Source organism: Diceros bicornis, chromosome X (genome assembly GCF_020826845.1).
Source record: "Diceros bicornis minor isolate mBicDic1 chromosome X, mDicBic1.mat.cur, whole genome shotgun sequence".
Lineage (NCBI taxonomy): Eukaryota > Metazoa > Chordata > Mammalia > Perissodactyla > Rhinocerotidae > Diceros > Diceros bicornis.
Window position 1 is genome coordinate 115,891,421 of NC_080781.1, and position 25,731 is coordinate 115,917,151.

Genomic DNA, 25,731 nt, shown 5'->3' on the forward strand with positions numbered 1-25,731 from the left:
GCCCTGAGCTAACATCTGTTGCCAATCCTCCTCTTTTTGCTGAAGAAGATTGGCCCTGGGCTAACATCCGTGCCCATCTTCCTCCACTTTATATGGGAAGCCACCACAGCATGGCTTGATAAGCGGTGTGTAGGTCCATGCTCGGGATCTGAACCTGCCAACCCCGGGCCACTGAAGAAGCGGAGCATGTGAATTTAACCACTACACCACGGGGCCAGCCCCCACTTCTCCTTGTTTTAAGCCACTAAGTTTACGGTAATGTGTAACAGTAGCAAAAGGAAACTAATACAGTTAGATGAGGGTTATGTGCTCTTGGAGTAAGACTACAGAGATAAAGGGCCATGTTTATCATATCACATTAATGGTATGTATTATTAACATGACTTAGCACTCTTGGTGTTAGTGTTGATCATTTGGCTAAGGTAGTGTTTACCATGGTTACAGTTATTCTTTTAAACCCATTTCCATACTGTATTCTTTGGAGGGAAGTCACTATCTGCAGCCCATACATAGGGAGTAGGGAGCTATGCTACCTCCTTGAGGGGAAACTATCTACATAAGATATTTGGAATTCTTCTTTAGGGAAAATTAGTCTCCTCCTCCATTTATTTATTCAATCATTTATTTATATTAGTATGAACTCATGACAATTTATTTTATACTTTGGGTTATAACCCAACATTAATTTATTTTGTTGTCCAAATTCATCCAGTTTGACCATTGGGAGCCCTTTCAGGAGGCTCCTCTGTCTGTTTAATATACCCTCATGAATGTAGATTTTTCTTTTTGAGCACTTCCTTTCTTCATTTCTGGCACTACAAGATGCTCCAGTTCATGTTATATATTTCCTGCCTGAGTCCTAATTTCAGCCATTTTGCCAAAGAGCACTGGTTCCTTTTATTATTAGAAACCAAGATCTGGGTACTAGGTGTACTAATTGCTACTAGGGTGTCATTGCTTCTAGGTCTTCTTAGCTGAAAGAGAAAGGAAATATACGTGTGTATACTACCTTGTGTATATACACATAACTATTAATATTTCTATGTGTAACCATCTGTAACTGTATTATGCTAGACATGGGTTCATACAGATGTCTCTGACTCTAGTCCATTACCATATCCATCATTTCTCCTCCTCTTGCTTATCTGTAACCTTCCATTTCAACTGTGGGAAAAGTGGCTCCCACCATCCAATATCCATTAGCTTAATTGTCCAATTCCAGTATACATATACGGTGGTATACCAGAATTATTACCCCATACTCATGTGGGGAAAAACATTTTCAACTAAAGTAAAATGCTTATGAACATTTCCTTTTGCCTTTAGTCTTACAGACTCTACTCATTTCCAAAATTACTTAGGTCAGTATCTTTTCTTCCCACCCCCTTCAGTGAGTTAGTTTCATACATTTGTAATAAATTTTGATTATTTGTCACATTTTGCATTTCATCCTGGGACCTCATGAACTGCAAAATTATTTTTTAAACTGTGCATACATTAAGGTTTGCACTTTGTACTGTAATGTTCTATGGGTTTGACAAGTGCATGCTGTCATGTATTCACCATTATTGTATCATACAGAATAGTTTCACTGCCCTAAAAAATTTCTTCTGCTTCACTCATTCAAATCCCCCCCAACTCATGGCAACCACTGATTTTTTAATGTCTCTATAACTTTGCCTTTTCCAGAATGTTGTTTAATTGGAATCGTACATTATGTAGCCTTTTCCTACTGGCTTCCTTCTCTTAGCAGTATACATTAAGATACTTTCATTTGTTTTTATGGCTTCTTAGCTCATTTATTTTTTTAAATTTTTATTGAGATATAATTGACATATAACATTTGTAAGTTTAAGGTGTACAACATGCTGATTTTACCCATGTATATATTGCAATGTGATTACCACTGTAGTGTTAGCTAACACCTCTATCACGTCACATGATTATCATTTCTTTTTTGTGGTGGGAACAATTAAGATCTAGTCTCTTAGCAACTTTGAGATTTACAATGCAGTATTGTTGTCCATAATCACTATGCTGTGCATTAAATCTCCAGGACTTATTTATCCACTGGTTGCAAGTTTGTACCCTTAAACAACATCTCCCCAGTTCTCCCACCCGCTAGCCCCTGGTAACTGCCATTCTATGTTTTTACATTCTGCATATATGTTTTCAGATTCCACATATGTTTTTAGATTCCATATATAAATGATATCATAAAGTATATCTTTCTCTGTCTGACTTATTTCACTTAGTCTCTGTCTGACTTATTTCACTTAGCATAATGCCCTCAAGGTCCATTGATGTTGTCACAAATGGCAAGATTTCCTTCTTTCTCATGGCTGAATAATATTTCAATGTGTGTGTGTGTGTATACACACACATATATATATACACACACACACACATATATATATCACGTCTTTATCCATTCATCCATTGACAGACACTTAACCTAAGTGTCCACGTCTTGGTATTGTGAATAATGCTGCAATAAACATGGGAGTGTATATATCTCTTGGATATCCTGTTTTCATTTCCTTCAGATAAATATTCAGGAGTGGAATTGCTGGATCACATGGTAGTTCTAGTTTTAATTTTTTGAGGAACCTCTATACTGTTTTCTGTAGTGGCTGAACCAATTTGCATTCCCACAAAACATGTACAAGGGTTTCCTTTTCTCCACATCCTCACCGACACTTGTTATTTCTTGTCTTTTTGATAATAGTCATTTTAACAGGCATAAGACATCTCATTGTGGTTTTGATTTGCATTTCCTTGATAACTAGTGATGCTGAGCAACTTTTCATGTATCTGTTGGCTTTTTGGATGTCTTCTTTGGAAGAATGTCTACTTAGTTTCTCTGCCCATTTTTTTTTATTGTATTGTTTGTTTTTTTGTTATTGAGTTGTATGAGTTCTTTATATATTTTGGATATTACCCCTTATCCAATATATGGTTTGCAAATATTTTCTCCCATTCTGTAGGTTGCCATTTCATTTTTTTGTATTGTTTCTTTTGCTGTGCAGGTGTTTTCCCGACCATGATGAGAGAGGTCTTGCCAGGTTCACTGCCTACACTGGTTCTGCAGTCATTACAGAGGTCTGTCTGCCCATTACCAAATGCACAGGTGAGCAACACTCTTCCTAGGTCCCTTGGTGTATGTGCTAGATCCCACGGCTCCCACAAAGGCACTTTTGTATATGAATGGATGTATAATACATTGTTTTAAAAAGAAGTATCAAAAAGAGGAACATCAAATGCTGCCATGATGTTGACATCACTATCCTGCAACAGGTTCTCCTGAAGGGAGAATCTGAACAGTGCTCTTCCATGGATGCCACAGTCCACCACTTGTACTGCACAGATGCACTTCTCCATGCAAGTTCAAGGAAGCAGCTCCTGCACAGTGCTCTCGAACTTGTCTTCCCGATGAGATATGTAGAAGAGGGAGGCTGGGGGGACAAACTAGATCCCCCATTGTTGTAGTTTGTCTCAGGGCTGCAAGTGATTCTCATCCTCTTTATCCTCCACTATTCATTCTAAATTGCCCTCATCATCAGCTATCATCTCAAAAGTCTTGAGGGCTTGACTGGTGGTATGACTCAGAACTTCATGCCTGAGGAGTCTAAGCCCCTAATAATCAGATTCTTGTCAGGTAGGAGTTCCTGCATGTGTCCATTCACAGTTACAATGGGGCAAGAGAATATCAATAGAAACCCAAATGGATCATCTGGATTCCACATATATTTCTCCCTGTCCCTATTGTGTAAGAGTAGCCCTATTTCCTCTCTCTTGCTATCAGGGCCAATTACTTCTGCAAAAAATAATAACTCTTCTTCTGGCTTGTTGTTCCCTGAACACAGGGAGTCCAAAGTGCCCTGGTGGCAGTTGTAGATTATAATCTATTGACACAGAGCAAAGATACACCCACTTTGGGACCTCCATCTCTGCAGATCCCAGAGTTGCAGGAACAGAAAGCACAAAGCCCCCCAGCGGATCAGTGGGAATGATGATATACGAGGCCACTCCTGCTTCTACTCCTTGGCTCTTGGATCTGTGTATTCTTTCTACTGAGGACACAGTGGCACATAAAGATCTCTTGTTTAGTGTTATTTGTTTTTATGTGATACCAAATACATTGTCATTCCAGTAATTCTCAATTCTGCAACACTACTGAGTGTCCCAGAAGTCAATTGAATTCTGATACCAACTACTCAGAGTTAGTGTAGACCCCGTGAGTTAAGGGCTCAGTCCCTCAAGACTGCTCTCACTTTAGATGCCAATCATAAGTCCTGGGGGCCACCTTTACTTCTGACCAACTGGCTATAAATTTGGATATTCCTACAACCCACTCCTCAGGTTTGATCAATCATTAGAACGACTCACAGAACTCAAGAAAGCGCTATACTTATTATTACAGTTTTATTATAAAAGATACAACTTAGGAACAGTCAAATGGAAGAGATGCATAGGGCAAGGTATGGAAGGATGGGAATGCAGGCACAGAGCTTCCTTGCTTTCTCCAGGCACATCACCATCTTAGAACATTGATGTATTCACCAACCCAGAAGGTCCCTGAACTTCACTGTGCACGAGGATTTAATTAAGTTTCATTACATAAGCATCTTCGATTAAATCATTGGCTATTAGTGATTGAATTCAATCTCTAGCCTTTTATCCTCTGTGGAGGTTGAGGGTGGGACTGAAAGTTCCAACTCTCTATTCCCGTGTGGTGGTTGGTTCCTCTGGCAACCAGCCCCCACCCTGAAGCTATCTAGGGGCTGCCAAGAGTCATTTCATTAGCATAAACTCAGGTATGGTAGAAAAGAGCTTGTTATAAATAATGAAAGACATTTCTATCACTCAGGAAATTCCAAGGGTTTGAGGAGCTCTGTACCAGGTGAGGGACAAAGACCAAATATATATATTTTTATTATAGCACAGCAACTCTCTGGTCTGACCACAGTTCCCTTATGGAAAAATTATCATAAAAGTCAAAAGACACCAGAACATTACTGGAGTCCATTCAGATATTAATAATTAGTCCAGTCCATCATCATATCATAGCGAAATGTCTCCCGGGGCAGGCCACTGAGATTTGCAGGCTTCCATTTGATCTTTTCAGGTTCCAAAAGCAGGCATAGTCTTAGTAATATATGCCTTTACCCTTTCAGGTATCTGGTATAACTGAGCTAAGAGACAATATCATCTCTTGCTCTGAGCCTCTTTCGAGGTATTAATCTAATATTGGATTTCCCTCATTACTTAACACATTTATTCGATCCTTTATTCTCAGCTACTATTTCTCCTTCTTTTCATTTAAACCTAAACTTATTCATCTTTCAAACGGACATTAAGTTTGGCCACTGTGCTAGTGTAGATTGCAGGCAACACTAGTAATCTAGCAAGTACCTCCCCCCCACTCATCTCTCACTCATATAGGGTAGGGTTACACAGGTACAAAACTAATAGTCTATTTTTACAACTGGGTAATATAGCTACATTCACTGTAAAACCCAGTTTTTCCAGGTGGGGTGAAGGCACAACCTGCCCCTTAGGCGCTTAGGGGTTTTGACATAAAGTTTTAAAAATATAGTTACAATTTTTTGCTTAGGAAATTGTGCCTGTTTCTGACACTTGCAGTTTCAGCCCGGGTCCTGTGACCACCGTATCAGATAGGAAAAAGAGAGTTGAAGTGATGTGGGGAAGAAAATGTATAGTCATCATAGCAACATCTTCCTCCATCCCCTCTTCCCCAGATCCGCCAGAGAAACAGAGGACTCTATCTAGTGGGGATGCTCGCTTAGCCACTCTCATGTTGAGTGTGAGCACACACTCATGAAGGCATATAAGCCAGCCCTTCATGCGTATATCTCTTCCTGTTTTAGACAACCAGTGTTTCAATTGCCAGTTCCAAATCTCTATCAAACTATTACTCTCAGGAGGATATCTCTCTGCTCATTGTTGGACATTATGGGCTGTAAATTGTGTTCCTTGGTCTGAAGAAATGTGACTCAGAGGTTCAAATTGTTGCAATATCTTCTGTTTCAGTTCTTTTATAGCACTCTAAGCATGTGCATCTACTACTGGTTAAGCAAAGTCCAGTCCAGACTCTATGTCTATTCTTGTCAGGACCCATTGTTAGCCCTCTGGGGCTACTGGCATCATCTGACTTGATAGCTATGTTCAGGGTCCCCCCGGTGGGGAAGTTGCAGTCTCTGTCTCTCTTTTTAGCAAACAGAACAGTTCTTATTGGCATTTTATGCCTCAAAGACTACAATAGGAAGATGGCTAGATTCAGCCTATCTCTGCATTGTTGCAGTAGCCGTATATCCACTCATTTCATGGACCCAAGTGGCCATGTTAAGCGAACAGACCAGTATACCTACTTGTGGATTCCAATCATCTTCTGAACCTAAAAGGGGATTCTTCTGATGGGCATTAACATATCCTACCTTAATGCACCCTTCAAATTCCCACAGTGATTTTTATAGGGCCATGCTGCTTACAGGTATGTATGCAGCATGCCTGTATGCTTTCATTTCATAGGCCGGTTTTCCATTGTCCTTTTGCTTGACCATATGCCCATACTCTTGGCCACTGCCCATGAGTCAGTAAAATCCAAAACACCATAGCAAGCAGCATACAACTCAGCCCATTCAGCTGATTTGGTGTTATATTCTTCAATCACAGCGGCAGCCTTCCAAACAAGTTGTTGTTCATTCACCTTAGAACAGCCGTCCACAAAGCAAACAGCTCTTTCTTGGTTGGTTAAGAGCTATTTATAGGGCTCAGTCCAAGTGACGATCGAATCTGGCAGATCCTCACATGGTTCCAGGGGAGGAGAGTCTACCTCCTTAATATGCTGAATAACTCCCTGCATTCCCTCAGTAGCGTATTCCTGTACAAATCATTTCCGTTTTATTATAGAGCTTTTCTAGGCACTGCCCTCTCTATTAGAGTGTTTCTCCAACATCACCCAAGACATTGTGGATCTTCCAAGTTTCAAAATTATTTATGTTCTTCAATCATAGGGGCAGTTTCAATAATGTTAGACGGCAAGCTAGCAATTGCCCCTCAAATGGAAATTCTCTAGTTCAAATTTCCACTAGTCATGGCTGGGAAGAGCTTTTGCCATGAGCCCCAGTCTAGGCTCCACGTATGGCTATTGTACAGAGAGTTTGTCCATACCAGCACTCCATGTTCTATTCTATACTGTATGGGCTCAGGCAAGCTTATTCATTTTTATTTAGCATGTCCAACTAATATTGCTTGAAGGGCAGATTTGCATGCCTTCTGTTTTACAATACCCGGTAGGGAAAACGTTCCCCAGTAAGTCACATATCCATCCCCATATTACATATTATATTCAGGTGAAAGAGACACAACCACTTCACACAAAGCCTCTTCAAACATACCGATTTTTGTCCAAACTTTCACTTTAATCTTATCAACCCTTACATTCCTAACTGTAGCCTCCATCTATACTTCATCAACAGGTTTTGGTTTTACAGTACTGGGTGGAGAACTGTTCCTCAGTCAGACATAATATCCATTCACATAAAACATTCAGGTAAGGAGACATGACCCCTTCACATAAAGCCTATTTAAACATTCCAATTTTCATCCAAACTTCCATCTTAATCCTATCAACCTTTACATTTCTATATTCTCTCAATCTAATTGTAGCCTGTGTTAGGGCTTATCCAAAAGATTTTGATAGCACAGTGCATGAGGGTCCCATGTCACAGAGTCCCAGAAACACCTTTTCTCCACCCTCTTACCATTTTACCTACTTGTGTGCATTAGGCTTTGGGTCCCAGGAACCAAGAGACCTTTTGTTAATCAGCCTGACCATTGCTTCAGGCAATTCCAGGAGGGGTTCCCATTATAATTTTTGCCTTCCAGCTTCTTAAATTCCTCCGCACTGGAGTAAATAAAGCAGATTTATTTGGGGCCCTTTAATGTTGGGGACTAGCAGGCAGTCCCATTGGTTCACCCAACCTCCCGTAGTGCTGTGTTAAGACCTTTGTTTCAATCCCATCAGTGTCCTTTTATTCATCCCGTTTCTTAATAACCATCTAAAGATTTCCACTCTACTGGAATGAGTCCCTTGACTATCTCTTCTGCCTCTCCTCATTCTCCTGTTAATTAATATAATGCTTTATTAGCATCTATAAGACTCACAGGGGGAAGCTGAGTCAGCAAATTCCATAAGACTTCTTGGACTATTGTTTGATTTTGCAGCAATAAGTTTAGGTGGGATGCCCATGCAAAAGAAGCCCCCTTAATCACAGTATTTATCATGAACTGGGTAAAGGGCATATTCAGTGGCTTAATATCCCTGTCATCATAAAGCTAGTCCCACATGGCTTTCACAGGAAGCATATCAACTGCTTCATCTGAGGTGTTCCACTTGTCATTTATAGAGGGAGTTGGCAGCCCCCTTCTCAGGGTAAACAGACTTTACAGTGGTTTTTATCCAGTCCACCAGGCTGGCTGTTCCCTCAGGAATAATTACTGTATTAGGTTGCTAGGGCTGCCGGAACAGAATACCATAGCCTTATCTCACATATCTGGAGGCTGGAAATCCAAGATCAGGGTTCCATCAGGGTTTGGTTTCTTCTGAGTTCTCTCTCCTTGGCTTGCAGATGGCTACTTTCTTGCTGTGTCCTCACATGTTCTTTCCTACATGTGTGCACACCCCTAATGTCTCTCTGTATGTTCAAATTTCAGCTTCTTATAAGGACACCAGTCAGATTGAATTAGGTTCCACCAATACGACCTCATTTAATTTTAATTACCTCCTTAAAGGCCCTATCTCCAAATATAACCACATTCTGAGGTACTGGGAGTTTGGGCTTCAACATGAGTTGGGGGAAGGCACAATTCAGGCCAGGACACTCTGCCCTCTGCACCTCCTAAAATTCATGTCCTTCTCACATGTAAAACACATTCACCCTCATGCCAACAGCCCAAATGTCTTAAACCATTCCAGCATCAACTCTAAGTCCCAAATCTCATGTAAATCAAATGTATGTGAGACTGGAGGTATGATTCATCTGAGGTAAAGTTCCTCTTCAGCTGTGAATCTGTGTTACTGGTCAAGTTATCTGCTTCCAGAATACAGTGGTAGGACAAGCATAGGATAGACATTTCCATTTCGAAACAGAGAAACTGGGGAAAAAAGGGAGTCATGAGTCCCAAGCAAGTCCAAAACCTAACAGGGCAAAATCCATTAGACTTTAAGGCTCAAAAATAATCCTTGGCTCAATGCTCTGTCCACTGGGCCCACCAGGGTAGTGGTCCCAACCCCTCAGCTCTAAGGGGCAGTCTCTGAGGCCCTGAGGCCAATTCAGCCCATAACACTTGCTGAGTGTCTAGATCATGTATAGCCACGTGTAATTGTTCCAGTGTGAACTGTGAGTCCTGCTTCAACCTAAGCATGTTCTTCCATAACATTTAAAGCCTCTAAATTAGTCACTCTCACAATCCATTTAGTAAAATTTCTTCAGGGAGCTGATGATACCAATAGATAAAATGAGACAATTCCTTCACACTATACTCCCTGGTTTCAGTAGTTTCTGGGTTTTGCCCTTCCCCAACATGGACTACCCTTTTGGTGACCAGAGTCTTAGAGATACTCTCTATTGCCCTGGAATAATTTTTCCTTTTGTAGGTGGCTTTGAACCTAGTGGGTGAAACTCAGACTGATTGAAAACTGAACTTGGTCCAGCATCAATGTTCAACTCAGTAATCTCTTTTAATTTCATTTTAGCTGTCACAGATAACAATAACCAAGGGATTCTATATTTCACTTTTTTCTTATTAGTTTGCATTTTCTTATGCATCTAGTGAACCAACTCCCCGGGTGTGAAGGTTAATTTTATTTGTCAACTCGCCTGGGCTAGGGGATCCCCAGAGAGCTGGTAAAACATTGTTTCTGAGTGTGTCTTTTAGGGTGTTTGTGGAAGAGATTAGCATTTGATTCAGTAGACTGATGAAGAGATACACCCTCACCAATGTGGGCCAACATCATCCAATTTATTTGAGGTCTGAATGGGACAAACAAAACAAGGAAAGGTGAACTCTCTCTCTCTCCCACTCTCCCTCTCTCGCTCTCTTCTCTCTTCTTGAACTGGGCCATCCATCTTTTCCTGCCCTCAAACATCAGAGTTCCTGGTTCTCCAGCCTTTTGACTCTGGGACTTACACCAGCAGGCTTTGGTTCTCAGGCCTTTGGCCCCAAACTAGGAGTTGCACCATTGGCTCCTCTGCTTCTCAGGCCTTTGGCCTCGGATTGAATTATACCACTGGCTTTCCTGGTTCTCCAGTTTGCAGATGGCAGATTGTGGCACTTCTCAGCCCTCATAATCATGTGAGCCAATTCCTATATAAATCTCCTCTTATATGTATCTATCTATCTATCTATCATCTATCTATCTATCTATCTATCTATCTATCTATCTATCTATCTATCTATCTATCATCTGTCTGTCTATCTATATATTGGTTCTGTTTCTCTGGAGAACCCTGACTAATACATTGGGAGTTGGATCTATCTATAAATTTCATTGGTAAGTTTTACCTTTAGTAACTGATTGCAGTACAGCTACTGTCCCATACCATGTGGAGCCATGTGACCACCCAGGAATCAAGAGTTCCTCATCCCCCACTCTTTCATCCTTTCTCTTCCCAAACCACATGTTTCTTTGAGTCAGGGCCATTCCAGCAAATTCCATATTTTCTGACACCAAATGCTTTTTTTTTTTTCTGACATTAAATATGTTCTTGTTTCAACAGCAATTCTCAATTCTTCAACACCAACTGGGTGGCTTAGAATTTAATTTAACTCTGACACTAACTATGCAGAGTTAGCACAGACCTGACAAGTTAAGGGCTCAGTCCCACAACGCAGCCTTCACTTCAGATGCCAGTCACAAGTCCCAGGGGCCGCCTGCACTTCTGAACAAATGACAGTAAATTTGAGGGTTCCCATGACGCCCTCCCAGGTTTGATAGTTTGTTAGAATGACTCAGGGAAGTGCTATACTGATGAGTAAAGTTTTATTATAAAGGATACAACTCAGGAACAGCCAAATGGAACAGATGCATAGGGCAAGGTATGGAGGTGTACAAGAGTACAAAGCTCCCATGCTCTCTTCAGGTGTGCCACCATCCAGTACCTCAATACGTTCACCAACCCAGAAGATCCTCAAACTTTGTTGTTCAAGGGTATTTAATGAAACCTCATTACATAGGCATGATTGATTAAATCATTGGCCATTGGTGATTGAACTCAATCTCTAGCCCTTTATCATCTGTGGAGGTTGAGGGTGGAGCTGAAAGTTCCAACCCTCTAATCATATGGTTGGTTCTTCTGGCAACCAGCTCCCATTAAGAAGCTATCTAGGGGCTGCCAAAAGTTATTTCATTAGCATAGACTCAGGTATGGTAGAAAGGGGCTTGTTATAAATAATGAAAGACATTCCTACCACTCAGGAAATTCCAAGGGTTTGAGGACCTCTGTGCAAGGAACCAGGGACAAAGACCAAATGCGTTATACCACAAGTGTGTATAAGGCATGTTCAAGGATGGCACCCCAAACTTGCAGAGTATTGCCTCAGAGCTGATGCTTCATGTACACCCTAAACAGGAAAGTCCCACAAATTAATTATATTTACAAATATAACTGTGACAATAATTGGGAAAATGGTCTAGATAAAAGAGAATATATTTATAAGATAGTCAATAATGAGGGTATTTTAATAAATAGTCCAGTGGGAGAAATGATAAGATAGGGTAGGGGAAGAAAAACTTCCTTCTACTTCCTAGGTTCTGTGGGTGAGCCTAAGAATTAGACTGACATAAGACAGACTAATAGGAGAAAAGCATACAAATTTTATTTAATATTTTTATGTGCACATGAGAGTCTTCATAAGGAAAATGAAGACCTTAAGAAGCAGTTAGGACTAAGAGCTTATTCACTTTCTAAACAAAGAAATTATAAATGTGTGGAGAAGAGACAAGACAAGGGAGTTTGAGTTAGGGGCAGTAAATTTTGGGACAGTGACTAGGAAATATATAGGGGAAACTAATGGAGGATAAGGGTTATTTTATTAGGTTTCTTTATACAGATTCATTTTGGCATCAACTCCCAGTCTCGAGTGATAAGAATGCTCTTGTCTTCCTGGTACAGAGAGGGCACCTTTCTCATGAGATATTTTATGATCTGCTTTAGGTAGAAAGGGGGAGGTCAAAGAACTCTTCCTGCATTTACTCTTCCTCAAATGCCTTCAGCTCAAAATAGCATATTTTGCCTTCAGCCAAAGCAGCATATTTAGGGGTGGAATGTTCTGAACTCCTTCAATAGTGAAAGTAAGAATGGAGAGGATAAAAAATTATTCAAAAAGTATTTAGGAGGCGTAATTGGTTGAGCTAGGTGAAGTACTAAATGTGGATATTTAAGCGGAGTAAAGAGTCAATAATAATTCTAGGAGCTTAAAAAGGGAAGAAATAGATGACATTAAATAAGATGTGGTATACAGGAGTAAGAATAAGTTTTGATTATAGGCTAAATATGAGTTTGATTTGGGATATGCTACACTTGAAACACCTGCTGGATACTTCTAGTAAGTTCATGTAAGTGTATGTCTGAAATACAGATCAAGTTTGGAAATGTAGATTTTGAAGTTATCTGTACATAAGTTGTATATAAAGTCATTTAGTTGCTTAATTTATTTGGAAAATCATATAGAGCAAGAAGAGATGACAAAATATAATAATTTAGGCAAATATTAATATTAGAGCTGGTGGAAAAAAAATCAGCAAAGAAGACTGAGAAGATGGAAGAGTAGGAGAGTGAGGTTGAAGGTGGGTAACCTAGAAAAAAATGTATGAGAGAAGGAGTTTCTGGAAGAAAGCATTTTTGTATCAATTGCTGAAGATAGATCAAGTAGGGGAGTTACTTAAGGGGCCACTGGATTTAGCAGTCAAGGAGTCATTGGTTTAAAACCGAAAAGAAGGTCAATGTTGACTTTAACAGTTCGGTAAAGTAGTTGAGACAAAAACTATTGCGGTGGATTGGAAAGTGAAAGGAAGGGGAGAGTCAGCCAGAACTGAATAGTCTTTCAAAAAGTTTGATGATGAAATAAAAGAGGAAAATAGAGCAATAGCTTGAGGGAATTACTAGCTTGGGGAAGATGTTTTTATGCACAATCCTGTGTATTTCTATACGCCAAAGGGAGGAAATCAGTGGAAAGAGGAAATCGGAAATAAGAAGGCATAACAATTCAGTAAAGGTTCTGGAGTAAGTTTGAGGGAATTGTAAAATAATGTGTTAGGGGTAGTTAGCTGTAGAAAAGATAGTACCTCTTCCTCGCACTCTTAATGAAAAAAAAGCTATTTAAAAATTTTGTTACACTTAGTCCATTCTTTCACCTTATTTCTGTCAATTTTCAATTATCCCTTATAACGCGCAGAGGACAGAAGTAGGGAGAACCCAAATTTGAATATAAACAAAAGATCTGGGTTCCACATGAACAAACTGTAAGGTTGAGAAGATGGTTATGATGGAATAGTGGTGAAGATAATCCATAAGGTAGAAAGAAAGTGTAACCTTTGTAAATGAGAGCAGGCTTTTAAAAGAGATGACAAGGAATTGATTGCTTTGGATTAAGAAACTTAAAATAACCAACAAACTATACGTAGAAGTCAACCTTTGTGAAAAAAAAATCCTTCAGAAGTATTAAAGTTATATAAGTGTGCCTTAGTACTCCAACGCCTAATACATGGTATGCATGGGTAAAAATCACGTAAAAATGTCTTCAAAGACTATGTGAGGGTATTTGCATTTTATTCTTATCTGGTTGTTTCCTCCAAAGTCCCCAAAACAACAGAAAGTCCCTAATGCAATTTCTAGAAGTTTTACAGCGCTGCATTAAGGTCTTCATATTGAAACGCCAGTGATAGACCTGCCCTGCATTAAAGGACTGATGGAATCTGGAAGGATGAATTTATGGTACACTGCTGTGTCAGCAAACTTGCCATTTGCTGAATAAGAGCTGATAAACAGCAAAATCAATTTAAACAATCATACCAGTTAATCCATTCTAGTAGGTATTACCAACTCGAAAGAGTGGGTATGATAGATACTAAAATAAGTGCCAAAGGCTAGAAAGAGAATATTTAAAAATTTCTATCTCACTTGTATATTTTTCATGTAGTTTAATTTTTCTTTTACAGAATGCAGACATTTAAAATAATTTTCAATAAGGTATTTAATATCTCTACTGCAAATTATTATCTCATACCTGTAAGGTATTGCTGGTAAGGATTGCAATAAAAAGTATAATAAGTCTGACTAGGAAATTAATTTGAATTCAAATACTCCTTTAATTACAACATTCTCCTGTCCGTTCCAATATAATTTTTCTTATTAGAGTTTGAAAATACTCTTGCATATAACTCAAATATTTTTAATGTATATAGTTCTTTGAAATCAAAGGATACATAAAAATCAATATCTATTACAGAATCAGAGTTTTTGTGGCATGAAAGGCAGTATGCAATGGTTGGGTTAAAAACAAGCCAGTTCTGAGATGTACAACATATTAGCAGCTTCATTTAAGGAGTTTGCCTTTAATAAAAAAAAAACAGATAATGTACTGCTTGTATTTGAAATCATGTCATGTTATAAATAGTGCTTAGTTGGAAAACTTTTATTCCCTTACCCTTTCTTTAAATGGAATATAGTTACAGTAAGTGTCAGCAAAAGGAGCTCAAGCAGCAAATCCTCTCTGAAAGAAGTCAGAAGCAGGACATTCACAATGGATTCTTTATAAGTTGGCAGGAAATATCGAAGCGAAAAAATAATACACGGCTTTGCTGAGAATAACCTGCCTTATAGGTTTAATTTCAAAGATTTAACTTGGCATTGGTATTGTTATGTATGGGCATATATTTTTTTCAATTAAAAATAAATCTAGATTCCATGGATGTTTCAACAATCATTCTATTTGTGTCAGATAAAATATATGGGGACTCCATTCTTTGGGAAATGGAGGAATTTGTCTCTAAATCCAGGCATTTGCTAGTCTAACTTTGGAACCACCATGCCACTGAGCTGATCAGCTAAGCCAATAGCAGATAGAATTATGAGATACTCTGCTTTGTTCATGTTATTTCTAAATCATCCTTTAGCTCACACAAACACCCTCTTCTTTCTTGATTATGGCTCTGGTTAACCTCAGAAAGACTGAATCATGAAACAGATTAGAATTTAAATGCTGTGAAAATTCATTGCCTTGCAATATTAAACAAAGCTGGGTTTTTACTGTCACACTTTGCTCTTTTAGCTCTAAGGTGCATGCTTGCATCTCTACCTTACAGAGGTTAGACACAATGTGCTTCTGTTGGTACAGAGCTTAAGCATAATCTGGGTGCTTATGAATTAATCAACCACCCCTAGGGCAACTGGTAAAAGAATAAGTGATTATAAGAAGTATTACAAGAATAAGTGATTTAAAAAGGAGTGACATTTGGCTGAGAATCAGGATTTTTGTGGTGAACAGAGTGTATGAGTAATTTAAGTTTAAAAAGATCCAGAAGGATAGAGAAAACATCACTTCAAGGAAATATAGTATTGTGGAGAAAATATTACCTGGCTTTTGGATGTCTGCAATAAGCATGTCCAGCCAGATGAAAATCCAATCTGCTTTGAAAATGCTATCCAATGCGATTCTAAAAACTTCCTAGGTAATAATGGCACTATCTAACCACTCTCATCATCTGAAAATTACTTGTTCACCAAACTCTCACTCTATGGTTTCTTACCATAGCTCTTGGCACATAACAGATGTCCAGTATACATTTGTTGAAAGAATATTCTTATAATATTTTCATAAGAGCAAACATAGTCAATCCATGGTCTAACTGTGCACCTTAGATGGGCTGGACTGTGTCTCCCTCAAAATTCATATGTTGGGGCCGGCCCTGCGGCCTAGTGGTTAAGTTCAGTGCTCTCTGCTTCGGTGGCCTGGGTTCATTTCCTGGGTGCAGACCTACACCATTCATCGGCGGCCATGCTGTGGCAGCAACCCACATTACAAAATAGAGGAAGACTGGCAACAGATGTTAGCTCAAGGTGAATCTTCCTCAGGAAAAAATACAAATTCTTATGTTGAAGTCCTAGCCGGCAATACCTAACAATGACATTATATTTGGAGACAGGACTTTTAAAGAGGTAATTAAGTTAAAATGAGGTCATTAGAGTAGGCCATAATCCAGTATTACTGGAGTCCTTTTAAGAAGAGGAAATTGGACACAGACATGTGCAGAGGGAAGACCATGTGAAGACACAGGGAGAAGATGGCTGTCTACAAGCCAAGGAGAGAGGCTTTGAACAAACCCTTCTCTTGAAGCCCTCAGAAGACACCAACCCTGCTGGCACTTTGATCTTGGTCTTTTAGCCTCCAGATTTGTGAGAAAATAAATGTCTGTTGTTTAAGCTACCCAGTCTGTGGTACTTTGTTATGGCAGCCCTAGCAAACTAATACAGATGTTTTTTCAGTTGTGCATAAATTACCAGAAGTTTCCTATTTTGGAATAGTTTCAAAATGACTTTATTATTAGGCATAATCATATTTAGGTAAAATTAAGAAATATCACTGAAGGAAGAACTGACACATTCCTGTAGAATATTTCCCAGGGCCCCTTTTGCTGTACTCATCCTGACCTCCATCTCTCTCCTGGCCCATACACTCTAGTGTACTCAAGATCAACTTGGAACCCTTGATGAAAGTTAAGATAAAAAGTTGTCTAAACCTATAAAAGTGGCTGTTAGACCAATTCAGTTAGACATAATGGATTAGACGTATACATAGCAACATCCATAAATTCTAAAAACAGTGTAAAAAAACGAAATAGGATAATATTAGATAACAAGAGGCAGTTTGACACAGTTGTTAAGAGTATAGATTCGACAGCCAGATGTATGGATTTTTATCCCAGTTCTTCTACTTTCTAGTTGTGTGTATGACCTTGGCCAAATTACTTAAACTTTCTATGCCTTAGTTTCCTCCTCTATTTATGGGGAATAGTAATAGTACCTACATCATAATGTTGTTGTGACAATTGAATGAGCCAGTACATGTAAAGGTACTTAGAACAGTCTGGCACATGGAAAGTATTATGTTCGTGTTAACAACAATTATTTAAAATTAATGCCATTTATATAAATTAAAAACACATGCACACAAAATAATGACACACATTTTCAAAGCATAGCTTCAAACAAAAAATACATACTAAACACATTATAATGGTTATCTATAAATAAGGAGAACGGGAAGTAGAAAATGAAGGTAAAAAGGAATAAATGAATGAATAAGTGAATGATTTAATGAATGTACAAACAGGAGAGGGGCTTTACACAGGTTGGTAATTGATAATGTGCTGCAAACTAAGGAATATGATTAAATCAACATTCTTTACCTGAGTTGCAAAAGGAAGAGAAAGGAAGGGAGGGAGGGAGGAGGGAAGGAAGGAAGGGAGGGAGGAGGGAAGAAAGGAAGGAAGGAAGGAAGGAAGGAAGGAAGGAAGGATTAAAGAAAGAAAGCCTTCCGAGTCCCAGCATATATATATTGAAGCACTTGAGTTTAAAAATATACAACTCAAAACATCATTTAGAGTCCTGAAGTTGGTATGTCTGTGGAACACACAGCATACGTTGCTGAAAAAAAAAAAAATCAAGTTCAGAACCCCATACCTGTTTAAATGAATCCTTCTTCCTCAGTAATCAAAAGAACTGTTGGAGATAAGCTTAGGTCCTTGAATATCACTCTGGGGAGGAAAAATAATCAGTGTCTAATTAATTTTAAAAAAGTAGAGATAAATATTATTATATTGGATCCTCATGGAAAAACTTTTTTAGAAATTTCAAAAAATGTAAAACCAAGCCATTTTCTTCCTCTCTTCCCCCCACAAAATAATGCCTTGCAATTACTGACAGACACATTCAGTGCTTACGTCTATTATTACAGACCAGTGCTAGAGCTATTTCAAAAAGGATCCTTTTAAAATAAAGACATGGCTAAAAATAGGCACTGTGTTTGTTTAAAAAGCTTGTGCATTAGGATGCTTCAGGGCAATTTACTGTTATTTTTGCCAGCTTAAACACCAGGTATTTTAAAAGGCTTAATTGTTAAATACAGAAGAAGATGGAAGTAAACAAGGGAATGATTTATTAGCCTTTCTGTTATAACCAAACCAGCCCTGATTTATGATAAGTTCCTTTTCGTTGTACTTTTCTAATACTTTCTGAGTTCAACACCCTTTGCAAAGGTTAGTTCATTTATCTTTATAATGTCCCCTTAAGGAAGGAGGTAGGTTATTATCACTATCTCCATGAAAAGATGAACAATGGAAGAAAAGTGATGGTTCATAGATTAAATAATTAAGTCATATAAGTGTCCATAGGATCATCTGTATTACGTTACCTCGCATACATATCTTATGCTGTTGTCCAGCATTAGTTCTTCTGATTTATGAAGGCAACGTTCTGTTTTTTTCCTTGCTTTGAGCTTTTCACTGAGCCTAGTATATAGAGCTGAGCATATGACAGGTACCTAATAAATATCTACTGATGAATGTTTATTTGGAAAGGGTGATTGTATTCTGCCCTTTACATTACTGACATGCAAGCAGGGTAGGCCCAGAACTTCACTGCCTAGAACTTCACAAATCAGCCTTCATTTCCATCACAGATGAAAACAATAGCCTTCAAGTAAAACTCTTTTTCTAAATCCTGTAATGTGTAACATTGCTTCGGTATGTAGGTTATTAATTGGGGAATGACTTTAAAAGAGCACATGAAAATGTCATCATAACATAGAATACTAGAATGTAGATTGACAGAACTTTAGACTTGAATCCTATAAGAACTATAGTTTCAGTTATGCAAGATGAATAAGTTCCAGAGATCTAATGCACAGCAATGTGACTATAGTTAACAATACTGTATTGTATACTTGAGATTTGCTAAGAGGGTAGATCTTAAGTGTTCTCACCACACACACACAAAAGGCAGCTCTGTGAGGTGATGGATGTTAATTAGCTTGATTGTGATGATTATTTCACAATGAATATCAAACATCAAGTTATACATCTTACAGTTTTTTTTTTTTTTTTTTTTTTTTGCTAGGGATGATTTGCCCTGAGCTAACATCTGTGGCCAATCTTCCTCTTTGTTTTTTTTCCTTCCCTAAAGCCCCAGTACATAGTGGTATATTCTAATTGTAAGTCCGTGTAGTTCTTCTATGTGAGCCACCACCACAGCATGGCTACTGACAGATGAGTGGTATGGTCCTGCGACCGGGAACCAAACCTGGGCCGCTGATGTGGAGTGTACTGAACTTTAATCACTAGGCCATCAGGGCTGGCTCTACAATTTTTATTTGTCAGAGAATTCTTTTAGAGTCTGAAGAGAAGACACCATGCTTTCTTCATTTTCCATCTTCATTCTCAAATTCCTAAGCTTTTGAAGTTGAGAGAATACTTCAGTCTTATCTATCATTCAATATTCAACTCACTCTGTGATTGCAAGCAGTTGATATGATGGAGGATATTGTAAAGTAATCACTAAGGATGGGAAAACTCATTGAGAATCGTAAGTTAAATTGAACTACCCATCTTAGATAGGGTGGTCAGATGTCATTGTTTAAGTATTGTTTGGAAAACCTTAACATCCTAGAAATGTGACTTCCAATGTCACTCCTTCCATGCTAATCAAGCAGATAAAAAAGTTGCTCTTCTGTAAATTTTCGGCTCAATCATTGAAGAGAAATTTTGAATTTTACTACACAATAAAGATGTATAAGGGTTTGCTACTTGGTTTCCACTAAACTTTCAGAAGTCTATATGCAAAGTATTTGTCAACTTAGAATTTTAACATGTTTTGAGGAATATGGTTGAAAGTGATATTAGCCTTTATCAGCTCTCCATTACTATGGTATTAAATTCATTTGCATGACATGCAAGCCCTCTGTAGTGAACGCCCCATAAACTTCCCCATTTCCGTGTCTTTCTGTCGTCTCCTCCTTACAGCTTTATCTGGATGCCATATGCCACTTTTTCTCATTTCTATGCCTTTGTATACTTTGCTCTTTAAGCCTAGAATGCCCTTCCTCTATTGTTTAAGATATTCTCATTCATTCTTCAAGAACCGTCTCAATAACTCCTCCTCATGAGTCTTCTCTAATATCTGTGATCCCTTAGGCCTCAGAGGATTTGATCATTCCTTCTCACCACACCCCTCAAAGAGAAGTAATTATGCCATTCTTTGTGCCACCACCATACCTTTTACATACTTATTATAGCCCTTATAAAGCCACATGCAAGTATAAATTCTACAGGTGGGTTCCTCTGCAAGATCATGAATCTCTGGAAGGCGGGAAGGCAGAGACTGTATCTGACACATAGCTACCTGCACGTTGAGTGAGAATTCATGCATGAGAATGAACATTCAACAATAGGATGCTTCTAAGATTTAAACAATAATTGCTTCACCTTTTAAAGTTTTTGCTTCAACTTGTGACACAGCCTTTAATTTTTCATCTTCTCTTACCAAAAGTGAAATAAATTTGTCTGCAAATAGATAAACTCTGTAAAATTCTTTTAGCAATCAGACTATGGATTTTGATAAAATTGTCACTCCTTCTGAGCTAAATGATAATATTGAGGGGCTTTTCTTATATCTATTACCCATCAGTTGAATGCCTCTATTTCTACAACATACCACAAACATTTAGATTGCAAACAAATGTATCAGGCAGTTTGAAGTCCATAAAGAGGACTGCACTTTTACTTTAAATACTCAGAAATCTTGTAGCTTTTATGTATCTGATAATATTCATAAACACATTAAAGTATAATTACTAATAATAGTGGCTTTTTGTCATCAAAGGCATACTGTTCCTTGTGCAGATTTATTACTAAGTTTATATATCAACCTGATACCATAGCAATCATATAAAGCTGTGTGAGATTGTTTTAAAGATGTCTTTCTCTTAAATTTAACATATTCTTCACTAGGAAATTAGTTTCATCTTTGCTATATCAGCTAGCAAGATAATTTCAAAAAGCATTACCAAAATACAAAGAAGCAATGAATCATCAACTAACAGGCATGAAGTATACAAGAATTGAATAAAAATAAATTTCTACAAAGACTTTATTTTATATGGCAATATTACAATATGCCTCTCCATGGCACATATTTTTCATTTATCAACAAAAGTTAAATTCAAAAAATAAGATTATATTCTTATTTAGCAATCCAGTTGTTAAATATTTTTTTTTTTTTTTTACAAAAACTGACATGATCAAAAATAAGATGTTATAACTTGTGGGTGTTCTTTTACAATTTCATTTTCACATTTCCTATAGGTACTCATGGTAAATGTCTCTTTTATATTTTAATTAGGTCAAAAATAGAAGCATTATAGACAGATTGGATTAATCTCTAGTAATGAAAAAAATGCATTTCCAGTGGTAAATCTGTTTTCAACTACTAATGATGCATTCTGAACGTAGTTAAAGTTCAAAGAAAAATTGTACTTCATTTCACTTTATTCATTTTAACTGGATTATGTGGAATAAAATGGTAAATATACCTATATGAGTTTGAACTATAGGGTTTGTAGAATTGAGTGTTCTCTCAACAGTCATTGAATAAATAATAATGACAACACCAAAGTTATGAATAATGATTAATAATCCTGGCAAAGTTAGAACAATGGTTCTTGACTAAAATACAATAAAATCAGGAAATGCACTTTATAAAAGAAATATTTTTCTTAGCAACTTCATTACCCAATATTATTGTTTGAAGTAGGTGGTTAATCCTCCTTGCCAAAAAAAAATTAAATTCTAATACTTGCTTTTCAATACAAATGCACTGCACTCATTTAAAAGAAGGCCAGTTTATTGAAGAACTCCTGCTCATCCTGAATTCAAATATAGCTTCATTTCTTAGATTTATTAAGCACTACTGTGATGACAAGCAAACATTATAAATTGCTACTTATTCTACAAAGTCTGGAAGAAAAAATATGCTTTATGTTCATTTTAGTGTGTAACAAATTATTTTCTTTGCCACTACAATTTATTGCTGATTTAAATGATATTTTGCCTTTATTTAATTTAACCTTTTCTTAAGTCTTAGATCAATCTGGTATGTCTTAATATTGGCAATTATTGAACAATCCTATCATTGTTTAGCTAAAATCGGGTGAAAATGTTCATTGAGATACGACAGAACACTTACTCTCAGTGAGGCTTCTTAGAAAAGTATCTTTTGTTCCCCTCTGTTCCTCTTTGTTCTCTACCACTGAAAGACTTTCTGATGCTACATATTTAAAGAGTAAGGCAAATGATATTGTATACCTGTTCAAGAGCAAGTTTTACTCGAAAGAGTAAAACAATTCTCAGTTTGTCTTTATGCATATGTAAGTAAACATCTTATAAACCTTAAAATATTATCTTAAAGTACTCTGCATATATATTAATTCTTCTTGGACATTTTTAAAAAGAGTTACCATTAACTCTGCTTTCCAAAAGATAGCATATGGGCACAGGAAAATCAAGTAGCTCCACCAGGAACCACATCCTAAAGCCACTGACATTTATTTATCCATAAGATCAGGAGTTATCTTACGAAACTGGTGTGCAGATTACCACACACACACACACACACTCGAAGCGAAGCCATCAGTCTGACTTTGTTACTTAGAGACACGCATGTACATTGGCCAAGCAGTATCTGACTAGAAATCTTACTAAACAAACTGCAGGTCTGATGGCAAATAAAGATCTAAGCAGGCAAGTGGTTAGAATCAGAGTTGGGTTGTGCCTCATGAAAGCAGTTTAAAACAAAGAAATATAAGCAGTCTGACAGATCAGAAAAAAACAATGAGTAGAAATTTACAAGTGTTTACTTTAGGAAATAAGGCTATAATGTCTGATTTTAGGATAGAGGTATTTATTTTCCCTCTGCTCTATTTTTATCTTTCCTTCTGTATATGGGAGGCTCTGAGCAGGCAAGTGTTCAGAGACCTTCAGGTAAATTGCTATTCTGAGTTAGGCAGGATTTAGCTCTAAATGTGAATTGATGTAAAGGTATAGTGAACAGCTATTTGACTATATGTAAAATAATTAGTGATGTGTCTGAGTTTATCATCAACCATAATAAAGATTTGTTTAAACTGAAGTTCTCTTATTTTATTATAGCCAGTACCACCTGCTGGTGTGGTAGTATGTATATGCATTTCACTAGTTTATATTAAGTATGCAGGCTTACTTTCCCAGCTTGAACTCTCCCTTAACAACGTTTTTATTTATAGAATGAATGTACTTATGAAGCCAGGTACTTGAGGTTACTGTGGATATTCAATAAGAACACGATTGCCTTTTGACCTTGTTCCCAACACAGACATAGATGAATCTTGCCAATTTGCTGTTTTCTTGTTTAACTTGAGGGGTGACTCGGGTCTCGAGGATCTGTGAGTTTGTTTTGCAGAAGAAAGAGAATTTCAGGGAGGCTGTGATACCGGCTCAACACAAAGTTAGCGTAAGGGAAGCCGTCTTATAGAAGAAATCCCTGTTGGAACTATAAATAACCCTGAATCACCAGCCCCTTTGAATCTTTGCTTTAGTTTGCCTAGATAAGTAAGAGTCTGTCTCCAGTGGATTTACAGGCTCTGTAGATTTTATGGCCCCTCCCAGCTGTGACAAGACCATAACTTTGTTCTTATGAGTTCTCTAGGAATGTGATGACCCCCAGGCAGAGAGTCTATGCTGAGCCATCATCAATGAAAACTGAAAGATCTGGTGTGGTGACTCCCAGTCTGTAACGCCAGAGGGTCAACGTTCCTAACCCCCTCCCCAATAACCCACTGGCCTATATAACTGCTTAAGATTTTGTGCCCCCTTAAGATGATTCTTTTGGACATGAGTCAGACATCTTCCCTCTTGCTAGCAAGCTGTAATAAAAAGTCCTTTCTCTCCTACCTCCTTGCCTCTTGACTATTGGCATGTCTTGCAGTGGGCAGAAGAGCCCCCTTGGGTGGTAACAGTTGTGATCACCAGGTGGCTGGCCCCCAGCAGCCAGCCATTGCAGATTGCCTAGGGGCTTATCAGGAGTGACCGCTTTGTTTCTCCAGAGCTCCTCCTGCCATGCCCCTTAGCTCTATAAAACCCCCCTGCTTCTTGTTAAGGTGGATTTGAGTGAACCCATGCTCCCACCTTCTCATCTTGGCCAACTTGAATGGGGCCTTTCTCCATCTCCAAGCACTGATGTCACAGTGTTTGGCTTGCTGCTCATTGGGCACACAAACTTGAGATTAAGAGATTCGGTATCACTTACAATGTACAAATACTTACTTAAGCTAAGAAGTGAAAAACTTTATTTATTTATTTATTTACTTTTTTGAGGTAACATTGGTTTATAATATTATGTAAATTTCAGGTATACATCATTATATTTCTACTTCTGTATAGACTACATTGTGTTCCTCACCAAAAGTCTAGTTGTCAAAACTACTTTGATGGAACTGTAAACAGGATTCTAACAAATGGATTATAGCTAGTTCTTTCCTATTGATGTCTCACGTTCATGCAATTCTGAGCTATGCTTACAATTATAGGTATCACAAGTATTTCTATAGTATTTGTCTTAGTATAGTTGGGCTGATAAAACAAAAACACCGTAAACTCTGTGGCTAATAAATAATAAACACTTATTTCTCACAGTTCTGGAGGCTGAGAATTCCAAGATCATGGCCCCAGCAGATTCAGTGTCTGGTAAGAGCACGTTTCCTTATAAATAGCTGTCTTTCTGCGATAACTTCACATGGCAGAAGGGACAAGGGAGCTCTCTGGGGTCTCTTTTATAAGGACATTAATCCTATTCATGAAGGTTCCACCTACAGGACCGAAACACCTCTCAAAAGCCCCACCTCCTAATATCATCACCTTGGGCATTAGGTTTCAACATATGAATTTTGGGGGATACAAATATTCAGTCCATAGCATTCTGCCCCTGGCCCCTGAAAATTCGTGTCCTCAAATGTCATCAACTCATAAGTCTAAGTCCAAAGTCTCATTTAAATATCATCTAAATTGAATATGAGTGAGACTCAAGATATGATTCATCCTGAGGCATATTGCTCTCCCTGCTGTGAACATGTAAAATGAAACCTGTTATGTACTTACAAAATACAATGGTGGGATAGGGTAGACATTCCAGTTCCAAAAAGGAGAAATAAGAAAGAAAACAAGAGTTACAGGTCCAAGATAAGTCCAAAACCTGGGGCCGGCCTGAGTAGTTAAGTGCGTGCGCTTTGCTGCAGCAGCACGGGGTTCGCCAGTTGGGATCCCGGGCGCTCACCAATGTACTGTTTGTCAAGCCATGCTGTGGCGGCTTCCCATATAGAGTCGAGGAAGATGGGCATGGATGTTAGCCCAGGGCAAGTCTTCCTCAGCAAAAAGAAGAGGATTAGCAGATGTTAGCTCAGAGGTGGTCTTCCTGACACACAAAAAAAGTCCACAACCTAATGGGGCAAATAACACTAAATGCCAAAGCTTGATGTCTCACTTTCTGGATACCCTGGAGCCTGGTTGCACCCCCATGGCTTTGCTGGATGCAGCTCAAGGAGCAGCTCATGCATTGTAGT

At 38.2% G+C, this 25,731-nt stretch overlaps 1 long non-coding RNA gene across 5 annotated transcripts in view; it reads left to right on the forward strand.

Annotated features, from left to right (window-relative positions):
• Positions 1-25,731, forward strand: part of LOC131401411 (uncharacterized) — a 209,347-nt gene that overhangs the window by 178,126 nt on the left and 5,490 nt on the right. For 4 of the 5 annotated variants that reach the window (XR_009217670.1, XR_009217673.1, XR_009217671.1 and 1 more), the window contains 2 exons: positions 3,030-3,130; positions 24,809-24,859. This is a non-coding gene — a long non-coding RNA (uncharacterized LOC131401411). Of the gene's footprint in view, positions 1-3,029; positions 3,131-7,502; positions 14,283-24,808; positions 24,860-25,731 lie in introns of those variants that run through there. The other variant, XR_009217672.1, reaches the window with a different exon arrangement.